Raw genomic sequence first — 17,131 nt, 5'->3', positions numbered from 1 at the left:
TGCAGCTTTATGGTTTCATGGACAAAATAATTTCTGTGGCTGCAATATGACGAGCTAAATAACCAGGGCTGCACATAAGTGGTCCGCAGGTGCACATTCGCTGTCAAAATAAAAAACGCGCACAAGGGTTAGGGTTAAATTTAAAAACTGTACTTTTGAGTTAAAATATATATTTATAATTTTAATAAATGACAAATTAAAAAGGCATGAACATTTTTTTTGTATCGAAAAAATATCGAACCGTGACACCAAAGTATCGAACCGAACCGTGAATTTTGTGTATCGTTGCACCCCTAATATATATATATATATATATATATATATATATATATATATATATATATGTGTGTGTGTGTGTGTGTGTATATATATATATATATATATATATATATATATACACACACACACACACACACACACACACACACACACACACACACACACACACACACACAGAGACAGACAGACTGACTGATTTTCCTTACTGAGGAGTTGGCAACACTGGCCATGGGCTGCGACACATTTATACAGCCCTATTTCGCATATGACTATGAAAGGCGTAAGAGGAAGTAGTTTCTTCCAGTTTAGATGATCCGAACGATATAGTTTCTTTCCACTGTGTTCCTGTTAATGAAAAACTACAAATTTACCCCAAAGTACTAAAATATCGATATTTTAATATGAGAATCGATTCTAGAACATAAATTACTGGTATCGGAAGAATCCGCACACCACTACACTTCAGACATAATTTTTCTCCCTTCAGCAGACAAACTTAAATCAAGTGATTGTAACACAAGTGCATCTGGAACCGATAAGCCGGATTGACAGGCAAGCAGACAAACCATTCCAAAGAAGTGAACTATTGAGAACTGAACCTCTCTACGAGAACTAGCTCCTAAATCCTATTCCTAGTTCTGCCCTTACATGTATGTCAACGGATGGGAAATATGAATTATTACAGACCAAAATGAAAATCTTATGTTTGCTTTAGTCATTCTAACTTATTTATGTATACTAGCATTCTAATTGTAGACAGAAAAAATATGGATATTTCAAATGATTATTCAAAAAACTCTTTAATCAGATCACCATCATAAATGGTGTGTGCCACAGCTTCAGTCATTTTATGTGCCTGATTGGCCATGGAACAAAAAAGGAACAGATCTCACCTAGCTGTGAATCGATCTGTCAGTAAGTTTTCCAATTACTTTTTAACTCCTGGAAATCAGGGACTGGGTTTGAAAATGTTGGTAATGCCTGAACAATTATCTAAATTTTTTTGTCAAAGGAAGCTGAAAGTCTCCACTTTATTCCCTTTTTTTTTAATTCTTGGCAAAATTACCAAAAAATGTAACTAACTCTATGAGCTTGCAAACTCTTTCATGAAGAGACGCTAATAAAAAGTGGGATATTCTGATCGTAAGAAGATGAACATCAATAAATCACTACATTGATGACCTTGGTGTATAAAAGACACAAAGATAACACCACTCTACAATCATACAAAATTGTATCAGAATTCATTCTGAACTTTTCAACCGCGCACAGGCAGAAACAATGAAACGCACACACATGCAAACATAACCTCATTGACAGAGATAATTGCTCATTGTACATTACAAAATACCATGTAATAGTCTACTTTTTCCATCCTGTATTGCACAAGCAACACATAAAGTAATTCAACAACTGGTATATAAAGAGATGTGCAAACACACAGCGATCATTACTTGTAGGCCTTACACCACTTACTTTCCATAGCCAACAGTTGAATTCCCTCTCAATCAGAAAGGTATGTATTTAAGGTATGTAATTAAAAAAAAAACTACTTAAACTTGATAACTCAAAAAGAGCCATTAAATTCAACTTAAATAAAGTAATAGGATTTCTCTGATTCTTATCTCTAGGATGAAGTGCACTATACTGTTCCTTGTGCTGTCGATGGTCGTCCTCATGGCTGAACCTGGGGAAGGCTTTCTTTCCCATATTATCGGTGGACTTTCTAACGGTAATCTTGTTGATATTTAGATTTTTTTTACCCATCATGACAGGGATTTTTTTTTTTTACAGTAACCCGTTCTCATGTATTCTAACAATCATCATCTATGTAGAAATTGTAGAAAATGTACGAATGGAGATGTGTAACTACTGTAATAACATTACAGTGTTTAATGTTAATTTAATGTTGGACTACTATGTTTACCAGTTTCTTTGCTCGCATTTCCTATGTAAATCATAAGTTTACTATATGCATAACCATAAACACATACATATACATTAAATATTTAATACATTTAAAATTTTAGAAAGAAACACACCAAGGTTTAAGTTTGGACAATAGCATATTTTTACACGGGAACCTTATGAGGATGAGAACCAATTTCTCTGAAAAAGTGAGGTGTCTGATTTTATTTAAAAGCAACAGCTAATGTCAGATTTGGCTGGAGGCTTATGGGCTTAAAAATTTAAAGTTGACCTGTAAAATTGTCTAATATTGGAAACATCTTACCCTCGCCTCATTTATTTTACCTTTGTTTACTTAAAATTAGGAATGCCAGTGATCATTACTTCCTCACTATAATACAGTTAACACAAAAACATAAGCTAGCTTCCTCAAAGTCTTTTATCAGCAAAAAATAGGTTTTTGGCCGTGGTATCAGATACCATGATCGCAGCTCAATTATCATTTCTAGACAAAGCTAATTTAGGATAAGTAAGTTGTACACTACAGTTACGGTAACAGCATTATACATCCTGCATTACTGTGTTTTATATTATATGAATTATAGTATGGTAAGATGTACACTACAGGCACATTCCCTTTGAATGGTATAATTGCATTGTACATCCTGCATTAATATTATATGTATAATACTGTGTCAAATTCATACTACATTATTTCCATCTCTTTTTTCTTTTATTCAGCTGACAAGGCTATCCATCGGTAAGAACTTGTGCTTCTACAATTATTGCAAATGCTTGACAACTACTCTTGTTGCATGTGGATCTAAATTGTCATTTCTCTCTGACCACAGCCCAATACAACGTCGCAGACAAAGAGGAGAACTGCAGGTAGAGCAGGAACTGCAGCAGGAACTGCAGCAACAACTACAGCAACTGAAACAACTTCAGCAACAGGAAAAGCTGAACCAACGCTTTAACCGAGAGCAGCTCAAACGAGAGAGAGTTGTTTTTAACTAGACTTCCACCCGAAAGAGAAAGTCTAAAACTCTTTACTGTAGTTGAATGCTTTATGCGCCTCTGAAAAACAAACTAATTAACATGACCTGCTATGGCTTTAAAATGTGTCTGAATGATTGATGACATGATGAGATGATTTAAAGAGACAAATGAGATGTATTGAGTAAATTTTCAATAAGGTTCAATAATTTTCTGCAACACTTGTAATGTGTAGAACTACTTTACTGTTTCAGCAACACATTTTATTATAATGCTAAAGCATCCATCCATCCATTCGCTTCCCCTTATCCTTTTCAGGGTCGCTGGAGCTGTCACCCTGGACAGGTCACCAGTCTGTCGCAGGGCTAACACACAGAGACAGACAATCATTCCCACTCACATTCACCCCCGCATTCACACCTAATAATGCTAAAGCAAAAAATAAATTTTCATGCACAAAAACATTTGTCCCTTGTCTAATTTAAAGGATACATGTGTTTGAATAAATATTGAAATAATTTGAATGGTTGCTCTGACCTTCATGCAGTTACAGGTTGTATTTAAAAAAAAATTATACTATGAACAAGATGTTTCTGTGGTGGGCGAGAGGAGTGGAAAAGCGGGTTCAGGGTGTGGTCTCAAAGCAAGGTTTTGTAAAACCACTCAATCTGGCTCTTTGCCAGTGCTGATGATGCTCCCCCCAAAACCCCAAAGCCTTCCTGGAGGTGTCACAGGCGACTGCGGAGGAATGGACTCTCTGTCTGCTCCTGCTGAATGAGAGGCTCAGTGCCGCCACACTTGGGCAGCACTCATGATGACACCCTATGCTCAGCCTTTGACCAGGTGATAAGAATTGAGGTCAGATGGTCTGCCCTGAAGCAGCGCTGACATTTCCTCATTTTTTTTTTGATTAGGAACAGATTGTATTGTGTTGTGACACACCCAGTTGTTGATGCCTAGAAGAAATTATTTTCCAGGTGGCTCATTACAACCCAATGGCCGGTCACATGGGTATGACAAAACCCATACCCATGTGACTGGCGTGACTGTGTGTTCACGGCCCTACATGTTACCTGAGCATAAGAGGCAAATTGTTCAGAGGGAATTGGCCAAAATGCTGAAAACAGGAGTAACAGAAGAGTCACACAGCGCTTGGTGTAGCCCCATAGTTTTGGTTGTGAAAAAAGACGGGTCTATACCGGTGATGGGAATAACGGCGTTACAAGTAGAGATGGACCGATCCGATATTACGTATCGGTATCGGTCCGATACTGACCTAAATTACTGGATCGGATATCGGAGAAAAATAAAAAAATGTAATCCGATCCATTAAATATCACGAAAGCACCTCACAAAACTTGCAACACACCGTAACTCACCTCAGGTTAGCATGTCGGAGCAGTATGCATCACGTGATAGAGCGGCTGTGGCATGCGGGACCTGTGGTCTGGATAGCATGTGGAGCTTCGCTAGCAACCCCGCATTTCATCTCCGACAAAGTTATCCCCGAGAGAAGTAAAGCAAGTGTGTAAGTCCATCTCTGAATGTTTGTAAAGCATTCCTGCGTTAAGCTTAACAAGCGACTGCCTCTCGCTCTCCGGCTGCTACTTCAATCATGAAACTGCTTAACGATCAGCTGATCGGCTTTTCTGTCGCGAGTCCGTGTCTCTAGTTTGCTTTTGGCCCACTTTGCACCAGAAAGAGGAAACCAGCGGCTGAACAACAGCAGCACGTTTAAGCTTAATAAGCTGTTGTTAGAATTTATTTATTATTACTTTCTACTCGAGGATCTTTTTCTACGTAGCTGACGCTGGTAACTGTGCAGGGGCGGATCTAGCAAAGTTTAGCCAGGGGGGCCGGTAGGGTATTAACAGGGAAAAGGGGGCACAAAGACATACTTTTCTTTCTTATTCTCATTTAAAATGTCTAGCTTTTAATAAATAATTATCTGACACACAAAGTTTTAATTTGATGCAAAATGAATAGAAGTCCATTACTGTATATAGTAACTATTAAGTCTAATATATATACCCTAGTAAGCTATAGTACTTTTTCCTTTGGGAAGGTACCATCTGTGCAGTCTGCAATTTTGTTGAAGAAAGATGTTGAATCTATTTAATATTTCTTGAAAAATAATTGATTTCTGTGCATTTTTTTTCACACTGCATCAAATTAAGGTTGATTACGTCGATTAAGCATCATGAGGTGGAGCGTGAGGGGTGGTTCCCTATTTTTTATTTATTTATTTTTGTTGTTGCTGGGAGTTGGAACCCTATTAGTTAGGTTGCTTAATATTTATGCTAAGTACTCTTTAAAATACCAGAATAGGGAGGATGGTGTAGGTTTAAGTTTATTAGATTGATCAGTATTGCTGTACTATGAAATATTTTTTTTTGCATACAGGTATAACAGAATAGCTTTAGTGTAGTTGTTGTTTTAAACTTGAGTATACAAAATGCAGCAAGATATTTTAAAAAACAGTTTTGTTGATTAAAAAACACCATATCGGATTCATATCGGTATCGGCAGATATCCAAATTTATGATATCGGTATCGGTATCGGACATAAAAAAGTGGTATCGTGCCATCTCTAGTTACAAGTAACGGTAACGGCGTTACAAGTAACGGTAACGGCGTTACTAACGGCATTACTTTTTTCAGTAACTAATTACTACTTCTATCGTTACAACGCCATTACCGTTACTAACAAGAAAATGCGGTGCGGTCGCGTTACTATTTTTCAACAACCAGACAGTTAAAGCTGTCTTCAGCTTACCGCATCAGTTGTACTGTATGGAAGTAGCCGTCTACGTAAGTTATCGGGGTGATACAGCTTTAAGCAGCTGCGCGCACTCCCGAGGACGGCAATCACTTTCTGCCTGATGATCACTTTTTGGCACAACACCCGGAGCTAAGGGGGCAAAACAATGAGTGCTGCTGTTTGACTGAGGAAGAATAAAGTAGTCGTGGTAAGCCAATCACATGACCACTTCAAGATGACAAAGCAACAAGGTGATATATACCAGTTTTTAAATTGTGTTGATAGGCCACGTAAAACCAGAGTCATGATAAACAATATGTGCATAATATGCAGCGTTTTTTCCTCAATAGTTTCGTCACGTTTACTGTCTGAGGACAGCTCTAGCAAGCACTCTCGGCTTATGAGAGTGCTTGCTAGAGCTTAGATCAATTGTGTTAATACAGTATGTCAAAATGAAAACATAACTGTAAATTCAGACACGTTAGGTTGTGCTGAAAAGGATGATACCAAACAAGCAAAGTAAATAGTTTTTAAAGGTGAAATGTTGGGGGAAAATCAAAAGTTGTTAAAAATGGCCAATAATACCGTGGAAAAAATGTTAAACATTTTTTTAAAGTAACGCAATAGTTACTTTTCAAGTAATTAATTACTTTTAGAATCTTGTAACTCAGTTACTAACTTAGTTACTTTTTTGAAGAAGTAACTAGTAACTATAATTAATTAATTTTTCAAAGTAACTTGCCCAACACTGGTCTATACGGTTCTGTGTCGACTATTGCAAGATGAATTGTTCTGTCACACGTGCCACAGTTTGATGCTTATCCCATGCTCCAGGTCGACGAGCTCCTGTACCGGTTAGGCACTGCTACATTGGTTTTAACCAAGGGCTACTAGCAGATCCCCCTGTCTGCATAGCCCAAGGAAAAAACTGGCCTTCTCCACTCCGTACAGTTTGTACCAATTCGTCACAGTTCCGTCGGCTTGTTTGGAGCCCCGCCACTTTCCAGACGCTCATGGACCGGTACTGTGTCCGAATGCTGCATATGCTGCTGTCTACCTGGACGATATCATCATCCATAGTAACACCTGGGTGGAGTATGTGCAGCGGGTGGCTGCTGTCTTGGAGTCTCTGAGGAAGGTGGGGCTCAAGGCCAACCTGAAGAAGTGTGAGGCTGGACGGAGGGAGGTACAGTATCTGGGGTACCACTTGGGGGGGCGTGTCCCACTCAGACCCATTGTCAGTAGCATAAACTCAGCCACTTACAACATTTCGAAACACCTTGCTACCATCCTGGCACCTCTTGTGGGGAACACCCCACATCACATCAAGAACTTCACCGACAAGGTCCAGAAACTTACCCTAGATCCAGATGAAACCATGGTGTCCTTTGATGTAGTCTCCCTCTTCACTTGCATACGCACCACAGAGGCAGTGGAGACTATCAGAAAACGACTACAAGAAGACAGCTCCTTGGAAGACAGGACCAACTTCACACCCGATCAGATTTGCACACTGTTAGACCTCTGCTTCACCACTACATATTTCAAATACAACGAGGGCTTCTACAGACAAAAACATGGCTGCCCAACCTTTACATGGAAGAAGTGGAAAGAAAGGCTCTTGGCTCTTTTAAAGGGAGAGTACTGTAGGAGTGTTTAGCTTATTTTAGAGTTTAGAAATGTGTTAACATAGAATGTAGAACTATTGTAGAGACACTGCCCTCAATATAATAAAGGACTCACTGTGTCGTGAACTTAGGAGTAGATTGTAGGAGACCCCTCCCCCACTTGAAATGTGAAAGTAAAACAGAGAGCAGTTAATGCTGAGTGGAAATTTCCCAGAGAATGTTTGGGTGGGGGTCTCAACATTTGTAACTGGATAACTGTGGTCTGGAAGGGAGATGGGTTTTATGACCTAGGGAGTCACCTACACCCACAGTGCTTTAACTGTCACGCACACGCACACACATCCACACGCACACTCACTCATGTGCACTCACACATACACACAGGTATGCGTACACAGTCACACACGAGCACTCACATAGACACGCGGGAACGCGCACATGTAGGCATTCATGTGCTCGTGGACATAGATACAGACACAGAGTTTGCAGCACACCGTAGGGGGTTTTATGATGGGGACGCCTCTATAAAGCTGGCTGTAACGAACAAAGCGGTGAAGATTTTTTGGAGAGGGACACACCAGCCTCGTCTTCACTTCTAGAAGATGCATGCTTAAATGAAGATGAGTAAAAGATGAGTAAAGACGAATAAAGGTTTTGTGAAAATAACTACTGAGCTCCGGTGCAGTCTCTGGATGCTCGAGGAATAAAAAGAACCGGGGTAAAACAGTACCCAGCCACTGGTACAGATATGTAGACAAAACCTGGGTCAAAATCAAAACACAAGAAGTGGAATCCTTCACTGCGCACATTAACGCCGTGGATAAAAACATCAAGTTCACCAGGGAAGACACAAAGGATGACTGTTTGCCTTTCCTGGACTGTGCTGTGCACATTGAAGAGAATTGCAACCTCAACAATGAAGTTTACCGGAAGCCCCCACACACAGACCATTACCTCCTCCTTGACTCCCATCACCCTCTGGAAGACAAACTTGGAGTAATTAGGACCCTACACCACTGGGCAGAACATGTTCCCTCTAAGCCTGAAGGGAAAAAGAAGGAACACACACATGTAAAGGAAGCACTTAAAACATGCGGTTATCCTAATTGGGCATTTATAAAGTCAGCAAAGATGCACAGAAAAGAAGGCCAGACACCAGCGAGGGAGGATAAGAAAGACAGACGCAACAACATTGTCATCCCCTATGTAGCCGGTGTATCAGAGAAACTCAGGAGAGTTTTCTCCAAGCACGACATCCCAGTGTACTTCAGACCCAGCAACATACTCAGACAAAACTGGTTCACTCGAAAGACAAAACTCCAAAACACAAACTTAACAATGTGGTGTATGCTGTACAGTGTAGCGAGGAATGCCCAGACCTCTACATTGGAGAGACCAAACAGCCACTTCACAAGCGCATGGCACAACATAGAAGAGCCACCTCCACAGGACAAGACTAAGCAGTTCATCTGCATCTGGAGGACAAAGGTCACTCTTTCGAGGATGCCAATGTTCACATGGACAGAGAGGACAGATGGTTTGAAAGAGGAGTGACCCACACCCATTTTCACACCTCTGCTCATGTGATTAGGTAGAGGATCATCAGGGTGTCCTTTGTCCCTCTTTGGGGGGAAACTCCCACTGGGTTTAAATCTGGGACTCTCCACCATTTGACCCTTAGAACTGAAGAAGCTTCTCGGATGAGAGGTGAAACGTCTTCAAGCAACTTAAAGAAGTCCAGACACTTTTCTTTGAAAACTCCTTTGACTAGACACCAGCAAGTGCTTCATGGAAACAATTCTTTCCAAGCTCCTTAGACTACGATGACCTGGATGACTGAGAACCTTCATAGACATACTTCCAATTTAGACATATGACTACTCCTTTCATAGTCATATGCGAAACACGGCTGTATAAATGTGTCGCAGCCCCTGGCGTGCGCACTCACAACAATGGCTGAGCGGAAACGGAGTCATGTGTGGACGGATTTTACCTCCACAAACAGCCAAGACGCGGTTTGCAATATGTGGCAAGACAGTGAGGTGTTGTGGCAACACCACTGACCTCATCAAACACCTCAGGGTAAATCATATCACAGAATATGATGAACTTATGTTGAGGCGAACTGAAGAGGAGGCGAGGGACAGGTGCTGCTAGGGCAAGACAGACGTCTCTAGCGGAGTCCTTTAGTGCTGCAGGCAGGCAACATGCTCAAATAGCGCACAACTTCAGGTTTTTGTTATTTCTATATGAATATTCTGCATTATTAGCAATAAGAACAAGTAGTCTAATGTCCTTTAATCATTATAAAGCTCTATTATTATATTATTATTACAATTAAAATAATACAATAATATATTGTATTATGAAATACAATGAAACATTAAGTTTTTGTACAAAGTATCGGTATCGGATCAGTATCGTCGATACCACCCTGAATTTTAGTTGGTATCGGATCGGAAAGGAAATCAGTGGTATAGCACATCACTAGTTCTTGAGGCTCAAGCTGTAAGTTCAGTTATTCAGTCACAAGCAATGAAAAACAGAAATACAGGCCTACACTGTTTTCAAAAAGTGTGCTAAAATACAGTATATTACTAAAAAAAAAAATTAACTAGCTAAATTAAAGGCTGGAGCACTGAACAACATACTGAACTGCCAATATCTACAGGGGTTTAAAGAGTATTAGCAGCATATCATAGCCGTTTATGAGTTATTGAAAACGTCTTCAATTTTCATTCCAGTTCCTTTACATCTTTCTCTAAGCTCGTTAGAAATCAGGGCCCGTATCCCTAAAGATTCTGAGAATCCTCTCAGAGAGCTCCTAACTTAACCTAAAAATTCCTTGCCAGGAGTTTTAGCTTAGAAGTGATTCCAGAACATTTTCAGTGAACTCTGAGCAAGGAATGGATGGAAAATCCTATCTTAGTGAGGAGGTGTGGTTGACCCCGTTGCTAGGTATGAGTCATCATTTCAAAAGCCGTGATTGGTTGATCCTACAAGTTTGATGGAAATGAGCTTTTGGTGATAATGAGCAAAGGATGTACCCTCAAATCAATAAACATATTATACACTCTAATCTTATGCTGACTGTAATTGTAAATAATATTTCACATTCAAGAAAATATCTGGAAAATGAATAGTAAGCTGTAGGGGTTATAGCCATTAGAATCTAAAATATGTGAAAACTTAAACTCATTACACCCTGTTCAAATAATGATTCGTGTCTTATTTGCTCATATTAATATCCTAGCTGGCATATTTTGTACTTTCACTCCCATATGGACCCCGTTGAAAACAAGATGGCCTATCTCAAGAGGCTGTCCTTAATGAAGTAGAAATCACAAAGTTACAAGTCCAGTGTGGTCTTAACGAGGGTAACACGGCTCAGCTTTTAGCAATGTCTGTGATTGCAGACCCAAGTCATCACTGCTGGCATTGTTGCATTTTCCCGGTTGCCAAATACCTCGGGGTTGTGATTACTTTCGTCTCCGGTGTAATAGCGTTGTGGCGTCGAGTTGGTGAAGTAATTGCATCTCTAAGGAGATCCACCACAAACATGATTCCTGCACGATCCAATCTGTAGCATCTCAATAATTCCCTGTCATCCAGTGTTTGCAGGACATCTCTCCTGCCTCTTCTGTTGGCCATTTTGTGCAGCTGCTTAGGGGAACTCCTAAGCCACTAAAAGTCCTCTTCCCTGCTCTTAGCAGATCTCGCCTTAGGAGCCCTTTTAAGCGCTAGGAATCTTGAGGAATAGCTTTTATATTAACTGGGATTGTCATGTCACTTTTAGGGGAAATTCTAAGAAAACGTCATGACTCTGAGAATTTTCTTAGAATTTGGCCGCTAGGAGCCACTTTTTGCACAAAGATTCTTTAGGGATACGGGCCCTGGAGTTTATCTGTTAAGGCAGCGGTCCTCAACCCCCGGGCCACGGACCGATACCGGTCCGTGAGTCGTTTGGTGCCAGGCTGCGAGAGTTGAGGCTCGGGTGTGAAATGTATGGTTTTCAGGGGTTTTATTGGTTTTTAGCGTTATTTTGTTATCGTTTTTATCGTTAACTCTGTTTTCCTGGGTCTTTTATGAATAAATCTTCTTTTTTTCGGTACTGGTACTAGTTTTATTTTGTTGTATTTATCCGCGACACCTTAAAAGCCGGTCTGTGAAAATATTGTCAGGCATAAACCGGTCCGTGGCTCAAAAAAGGTTGGGGACCGCTGTGTTAAGGTGATATATTAGAGAGGACTGGTTTTACTTAATGCTTATTCTATTTCCACCAAACATTGATAACATGATTGATCTCAAAGCAGTGAAAGCAAACTCTCTTTTACAAATTGGTCTCTTATTAGTTGCCCATCAAAGATCTGAGGTTCATTGACTACGACCATGCACAAATAACTAGAATAACCTTAGCAAACTCATGCCATTGTAAACTGGAAACAGGCACACTCAATCAGTGGCTTAAGTATGCTTTGAGAGACAAAAAAAATGCAGCCACAAGATGGCCGAAATTTAAAGGATAGATCCAAACAAGTAAGCCACTTGGGGAGGGGAGAGATCACTACTTTGGTAGGTTTTAAATTGATACTCGTTTTTAGGTTTCACTTGATAAAAACTATATTCTATGTTTTATACTGTATAATTGTGTGTTTGTGTGTGTATGTGTGTGAATATGGCTTCCAGTGTAAAAAGTGCTTTGAATGCTCACAAAGAATAGGTAAGTGTTACATACAGTGGGGCAAAAAAGTATTTAGTCAGCCACCGATTGTGCACGTTCCCCCACCTAAAATGATGACAGAGGTCAGTAATTTGCACCAGAGGTACACTTCAACTGTGAGAGACAGAATGTGAAAAAAAAATCCATGAATTCACATGGTAGGATTTGTAAAGAATTTATTCGTAAATTAGGGTGGAAAATAAGTATTTGGTCACCTCAAACAAGGAAAATCTCTGGCTCTCACAGACCTGTAACGTCTTCTGTAAGAAGCTTTTCTGTCCCCCACTCGTTACCTGTATGAATGGCACCTGTTTGAACTCATCATCTGTATAAAAGACACCTGTCCACAGCCTCAAACAGTCAGACTCCAAACTCCGCCATGGCCAAGACCAAAGAGCTTTCGAAGGACACCAGGAAAAGTATTGTAGACCTCCACCAGACTGGGAAGAGTGAATCTACAATAGGCAAGCAGCTTGGTGTGAAAAAATCAACTGTGGGAGCAATCATCAGAAAATGGAAGACATACAAGACCACTGATAATCTCCCTCGATCTGGGGCTCCACGCAAGATCTCATCCCGTGGGGTCAAAATGATCATGAGAACGGTGAGCAAAGATCCCAGAACCACACGGGGGGACCTGGTGAATGACCTGCAGAGAGCTGGGACCAAAGTAACAAAGGTCACCATCAGTAACACACTACAACAGCAGGGAATCAAATCCTGCAGTGCCAGACGTGTTCCGCTGCTGAAGCCAGTGCATGTCCAGGCCCGTCTGAAGTTTGCCAGAGAGCACATGGATGATACAGCAGAGGATTGGGAGAATGTCATGTGGTCAGATGAAACCAAAGTAGAACTTTTTGGTATAAACTCAACTCGTCGTGCTTGGAGGAAGACGAATACTGAGTTGCATCCCAAGAACACCATACCTACTGTGAAGCATGGGGGTGGAAACATCATGCTATGGGGCTGTTTTTCTGCCAAGGGGACAGGACGACTGATCCATGTTAAGGACAGAGTGAATGGGGCCATGTATCGTGAGATTTTGAGCCAAAACCTCCTTCCATCAGTGAGAACTTTGAAGATGAAACGAGGCTGGGTCTTCCAACATGACAATGATCCAAAACACACCACCCGGGCAACAAAGGAGTGGCTCCGTAAGAAGCATTTGAAAGTCCTGGAGTGGCCTAGCCAGTCTCCAGACCTCAACCCCATAGAAAATCTGTGGCGGGAGTTGAAAGTCCGTGTTGCTCGGCGACAGCCCCAAAACATCACTGCTCTCGAGAAGATCTGCATGGAGGAATGGGCCAAAATACCAGCTACTGCGTGTGCAAACCTGGTAAAGACCTATAGTAAACGTTTGACCTCTGTTATTGCCAACAAAGGTTATGTTACAAAGTATTGAGTTGTACTTTTGTTATTGACCAAATACTTATTTTCCACCCTGATTTACGAATAAATTCTTTACAAATCCTACCATGTGGATTCATGGATTTTTTTTTCACATTCTGTCTCTCACAGTTGAAGTGTACCTCTGGTGCAAATTACTGACCTCTGTCATCATTTTAGGTGGGGGAACTTGCACAATCGGTGGCTGACTAAATACTTTTTTGCCCCACTGTAAATACCATCCTATTTAGTTCTTTCTTCAACCAAATCAGAAAAAGGCTCTGAAAATGCTTCATTCTGATGGCTCAAGGAAGAAACACTGCCCTAATAAAAACATGTCATTATTTTCTTGGAAGATTACCGAGAGGGGCTAGAAGAGCTCCTAAAAGAGTGTCTTGATTTTAAAAAATCTCCTTCTGCAGCTCATATGTAAAAAGCAAAAATGCCTAATAACAACACAACATAGTAACTGGTGAATTTAATAGGTTGGGTTTAAGAACACTGACTGTAAAATAAACTTAGACAACTGGCATGACAAGAAACAACTCTGCAGTGAAGCTGCTGTGTTAAAGACAAAATGGTGAAAATGCAACAACAATAATGGAGGGGGAAAACGCAGTGGAAAAATACTAGTGCTTGAATAAGAAAAAGAAAAAAAACTTATTAGGTTAAATACTACATGAAGTATAATTAACAATGAATTTAGTCAACATGCAATGTTGAAAGTGTGTTACGAAGTTCGCTGGTCGTTGCATGACATATCTTCAGCTTACCGTTACTGGTAGCAGATCTATGCTGGCATTAGGTATTTTCTGTTCTGCAGCAGTTTGCCCTCTAGTGGTTGTTTGTGTGTGTTTTTTTTTACTCTGTAAGATCTAGCCAGAGGCAGTTTCACCTCCGTTAATCTGTTGCCATCCATGCCTTCACAAGCTGATAAACGGCATCATCTGTGAGTAATATTGTTTGTTATCACTGAGACAACTTGTGTGCATTATTATTTGTTGTGAAGGCGTGATATAGTTTGTAGTTAGAATTTAATTTGAATGCATGTATAACCTAAGCTAGTAAGGTTAAGCTAGCTCATATGTCATGTGGTTTCTTTAACGTTTTGATCATGAGTGTGATTTCATTTGATGTTTTATTCGGGCACTCACTAAGCAGATAAATATTGTGCTCATATTTTTGAATATGTGTTTGTTATACTGTATATTGAGGCAACTTTTTTATTGGTTTATTTCTGGTTTTGTCAACAGTTTCACACTTTTTCCTTATTAAATCATCCAACTCAACACATTGGCCTGTTCCCTGGATTTTGATTAGGAGAGTGTTTAGCTGTCTGTATAGCTGAGTCTACGTTCACGAGGACAACGCTTAGTGAGGACAGAACAGTGAAAAGATGGCCCATCACATCAAGCTTTGAAGGAATCTCGGCAGCCTATTTCTTCGCCACCAGTAACCAGTAAGTAAGTAGAAGAAAAACATCAAAGAGGCTACGTTCGCTTCTTCTGTATCTTTTTACGGGATTTGAAGACCCATTCACCTGCCTGTATTAAACAATGTCCAGCTCAAACCCTATTGACGCCGATATTCAGAGCCTGGAGGTTAGGTCAGAGTGTGCTGCCTCAGCTGCATTTTCCAAGCAAAGTTCAAATAAATCTTCAGCTAGTGCCGCTGCTGCTAAAGCTCGTGCCAAGGCGGAAGCTGCACGCACGCGAGCAGCCTATGCCAAACGTCAAATAGACATGCAAGTGGAGAAAGCACGCATAGAGGCTACATTGAATGCACTAAAAGAAGAGTGTGAAGCAGAGGCTCAAGTGTTTGAGGCTGCTGCAGATTTAGACAACTGTGACCTTGGGAGTAAAGCCAGTCATGCTCAAGCAACGAAGCAGTCATTACAGCGAACTGGTGAGTTCATCCAAGCACATTTCTCTTCAGGGCAGAGTTATGCTTTAGCTCAAAATGAGAAAGAAACACAGGCTGCTGCTTCTGTACCACAACACAGACACCTCCCAGATATCAAAGTTCATCGCATCAGTCGTGACACACAACAGCCGTATCCTTCTGCTTGCTCGGCTGAAGGCCTGCACCCAGGCAACCAGAGAAAGAATCGCCCTGACCCTCTGTCTTTTAACACAGATAGAGATGTCCCCTCCATGCACACACATCGCTGCACAGACTCAACAAACCAACTTCCACCCCGCTCACCACTGGAGGCTCAAGGTGTATCTGAGTTAGCTGTATATCTGGCGCGTCGAGACCTTGTCACAGCTGGACTAAAAGTGTTTGATAACCAGCCTGCTAGTTATCTGTCATGGAAATCTAGCTTTGTTAACGCTGTGGAGGGACTTAGCCTCAAACCTAGTGAAGAACTGGACCTGCCCATTAAGTGGCTTGGTGGGGAGTCGCTACACCACGCCAAGAGGATAAGGGCAGTTTATGTCAACAATCCATTCATGGGTTTGAACATGCTTTGGCGAAGGCTGGACAAGTGTTATGGCTCTCCAGAGGCCATTGAAGCTTCTCTCTTCGATAGATTGAACCACTTCCCAAAGCTTTCAAATAGAGATCACCAGAAGCTTCAAGAACTCGGAGACCTGCTCCTAGAGATCGAAGCTGCTAAGCAAGAGGGATATTTGCCAGGGCTCAGCTTCCTAGACACTGCAAGGGGAATAAACCCTATAGCGGAGAAACTGCCCCACAATGTCCAAGAACAGTGGATAACTCAGGGGTCTCGCTATAAGAGGGAGCACCAAGTTCCATATCCCCCTTTCTCATTTTTTGTGGACTTCGTGTATAACCATGCAGAGATGAGAAATGATCCTAGCTTTGCTTTTGCTAACTTCGGTTCAGCTGTGTTCAAAGGTGACGGATCCTTCTCCAAACAATGGAAATCCAAACCTCCTTTATCCGTAAGTAAAACTGAGGTAGGAAACCCCCCCACCTCTCAGTCCTCCAAAGGACTCACCGTTGATCTAGACAGAGAGTGTCCTCTCCACAAGAAACCTCACTCCCTCAGGAAATGCCGAGGCTTTCGAGAAAGATCACTTGCAGAGCGAAGACGCTTCCTGGTGGAGCACTCCATATGTTTTAAATGTTGTGCTTCAGCAACTCACCAAGCTAAAGAGTATAAAGCTGACATCCACTGCTCTGAGTGTGACAGCGACCGGCACATTGCAGCACTCCATCCTGGACCGGCACCTTGGGCTCCAAGTTCCAGACCACCTTCTGCAGAGCATGGTGGGGAGCCTACCGAGTGTGTCACTGACATAGCAGCCTCTTCATGCACAGCCGTGTGTGGTGAGGGTCTTAAAGGTAAATCATGTTCCAAAATCTGTCTGGTATCCCAAGGGTCTCCCAGACCAAAAGGTGAGGACATACGTGATGCTGGATGACCAAAGCAATGTGTCGCTAGCCAGATCAGCATTCTTTGACATGTTTGACATCCAGGGTGAG

At 41.3% G+C, this 17,131-nt stretch overlaps 1 protein-coding gene and 1 long non-coding RNA gene across 4 annotated transcripts in view; one reads left to right on the top strand and one right to left on the bottom strand.

Moving 5' to 3' along the window:
- The window catches only part of LOC146558206 (exostosin-1), a 353,884-nt gene that overhangs the window by 152,720 nt on the left and 184,033 nt on the right, over nt 1-17,131 (bottom strand). The gene's annotated exons all lie outside the window — the stretch shown is intronic.
- LOC146558210 (uncharacterized) lies at nt 1,461-3,633 on the top strand. 2 transcript variants are annotated; one of them, XR_014888485.1, is made up of 4 exons: nt 1,461-1,808; nt 1,911-2,011; nt 2,929-2,947; nt 3,039-3,633. It is a non-coding gene; the product is annotated as an uncharacterized LOC146558210 (long non-coding RNA). The 2 variants fall into 2 exon arrangements; XR_014888486.1 differs by having other exon boundaries at nt 1,465-1,795.

This window comes from Mchenga conophoros, linkage group LG15 (assembly GCF_057382185.1).
Source record: "Mchenga conophoros isolate Kocher_MC1m ecotype Shallow Benthic linkage group LG15, M_conophoros_male_GT1.1, whole genome shotgun sequence".
NCBI classification, from domain to species: Eukaryota; Metazoa; Chordata; class Actinopteri; order Cichliformes; family Cichlidae; genus Mchenga; species Mchenga conophoros.
This window is presented reverse-complemented; position numbering and strand designations above follow the sequence as displayed.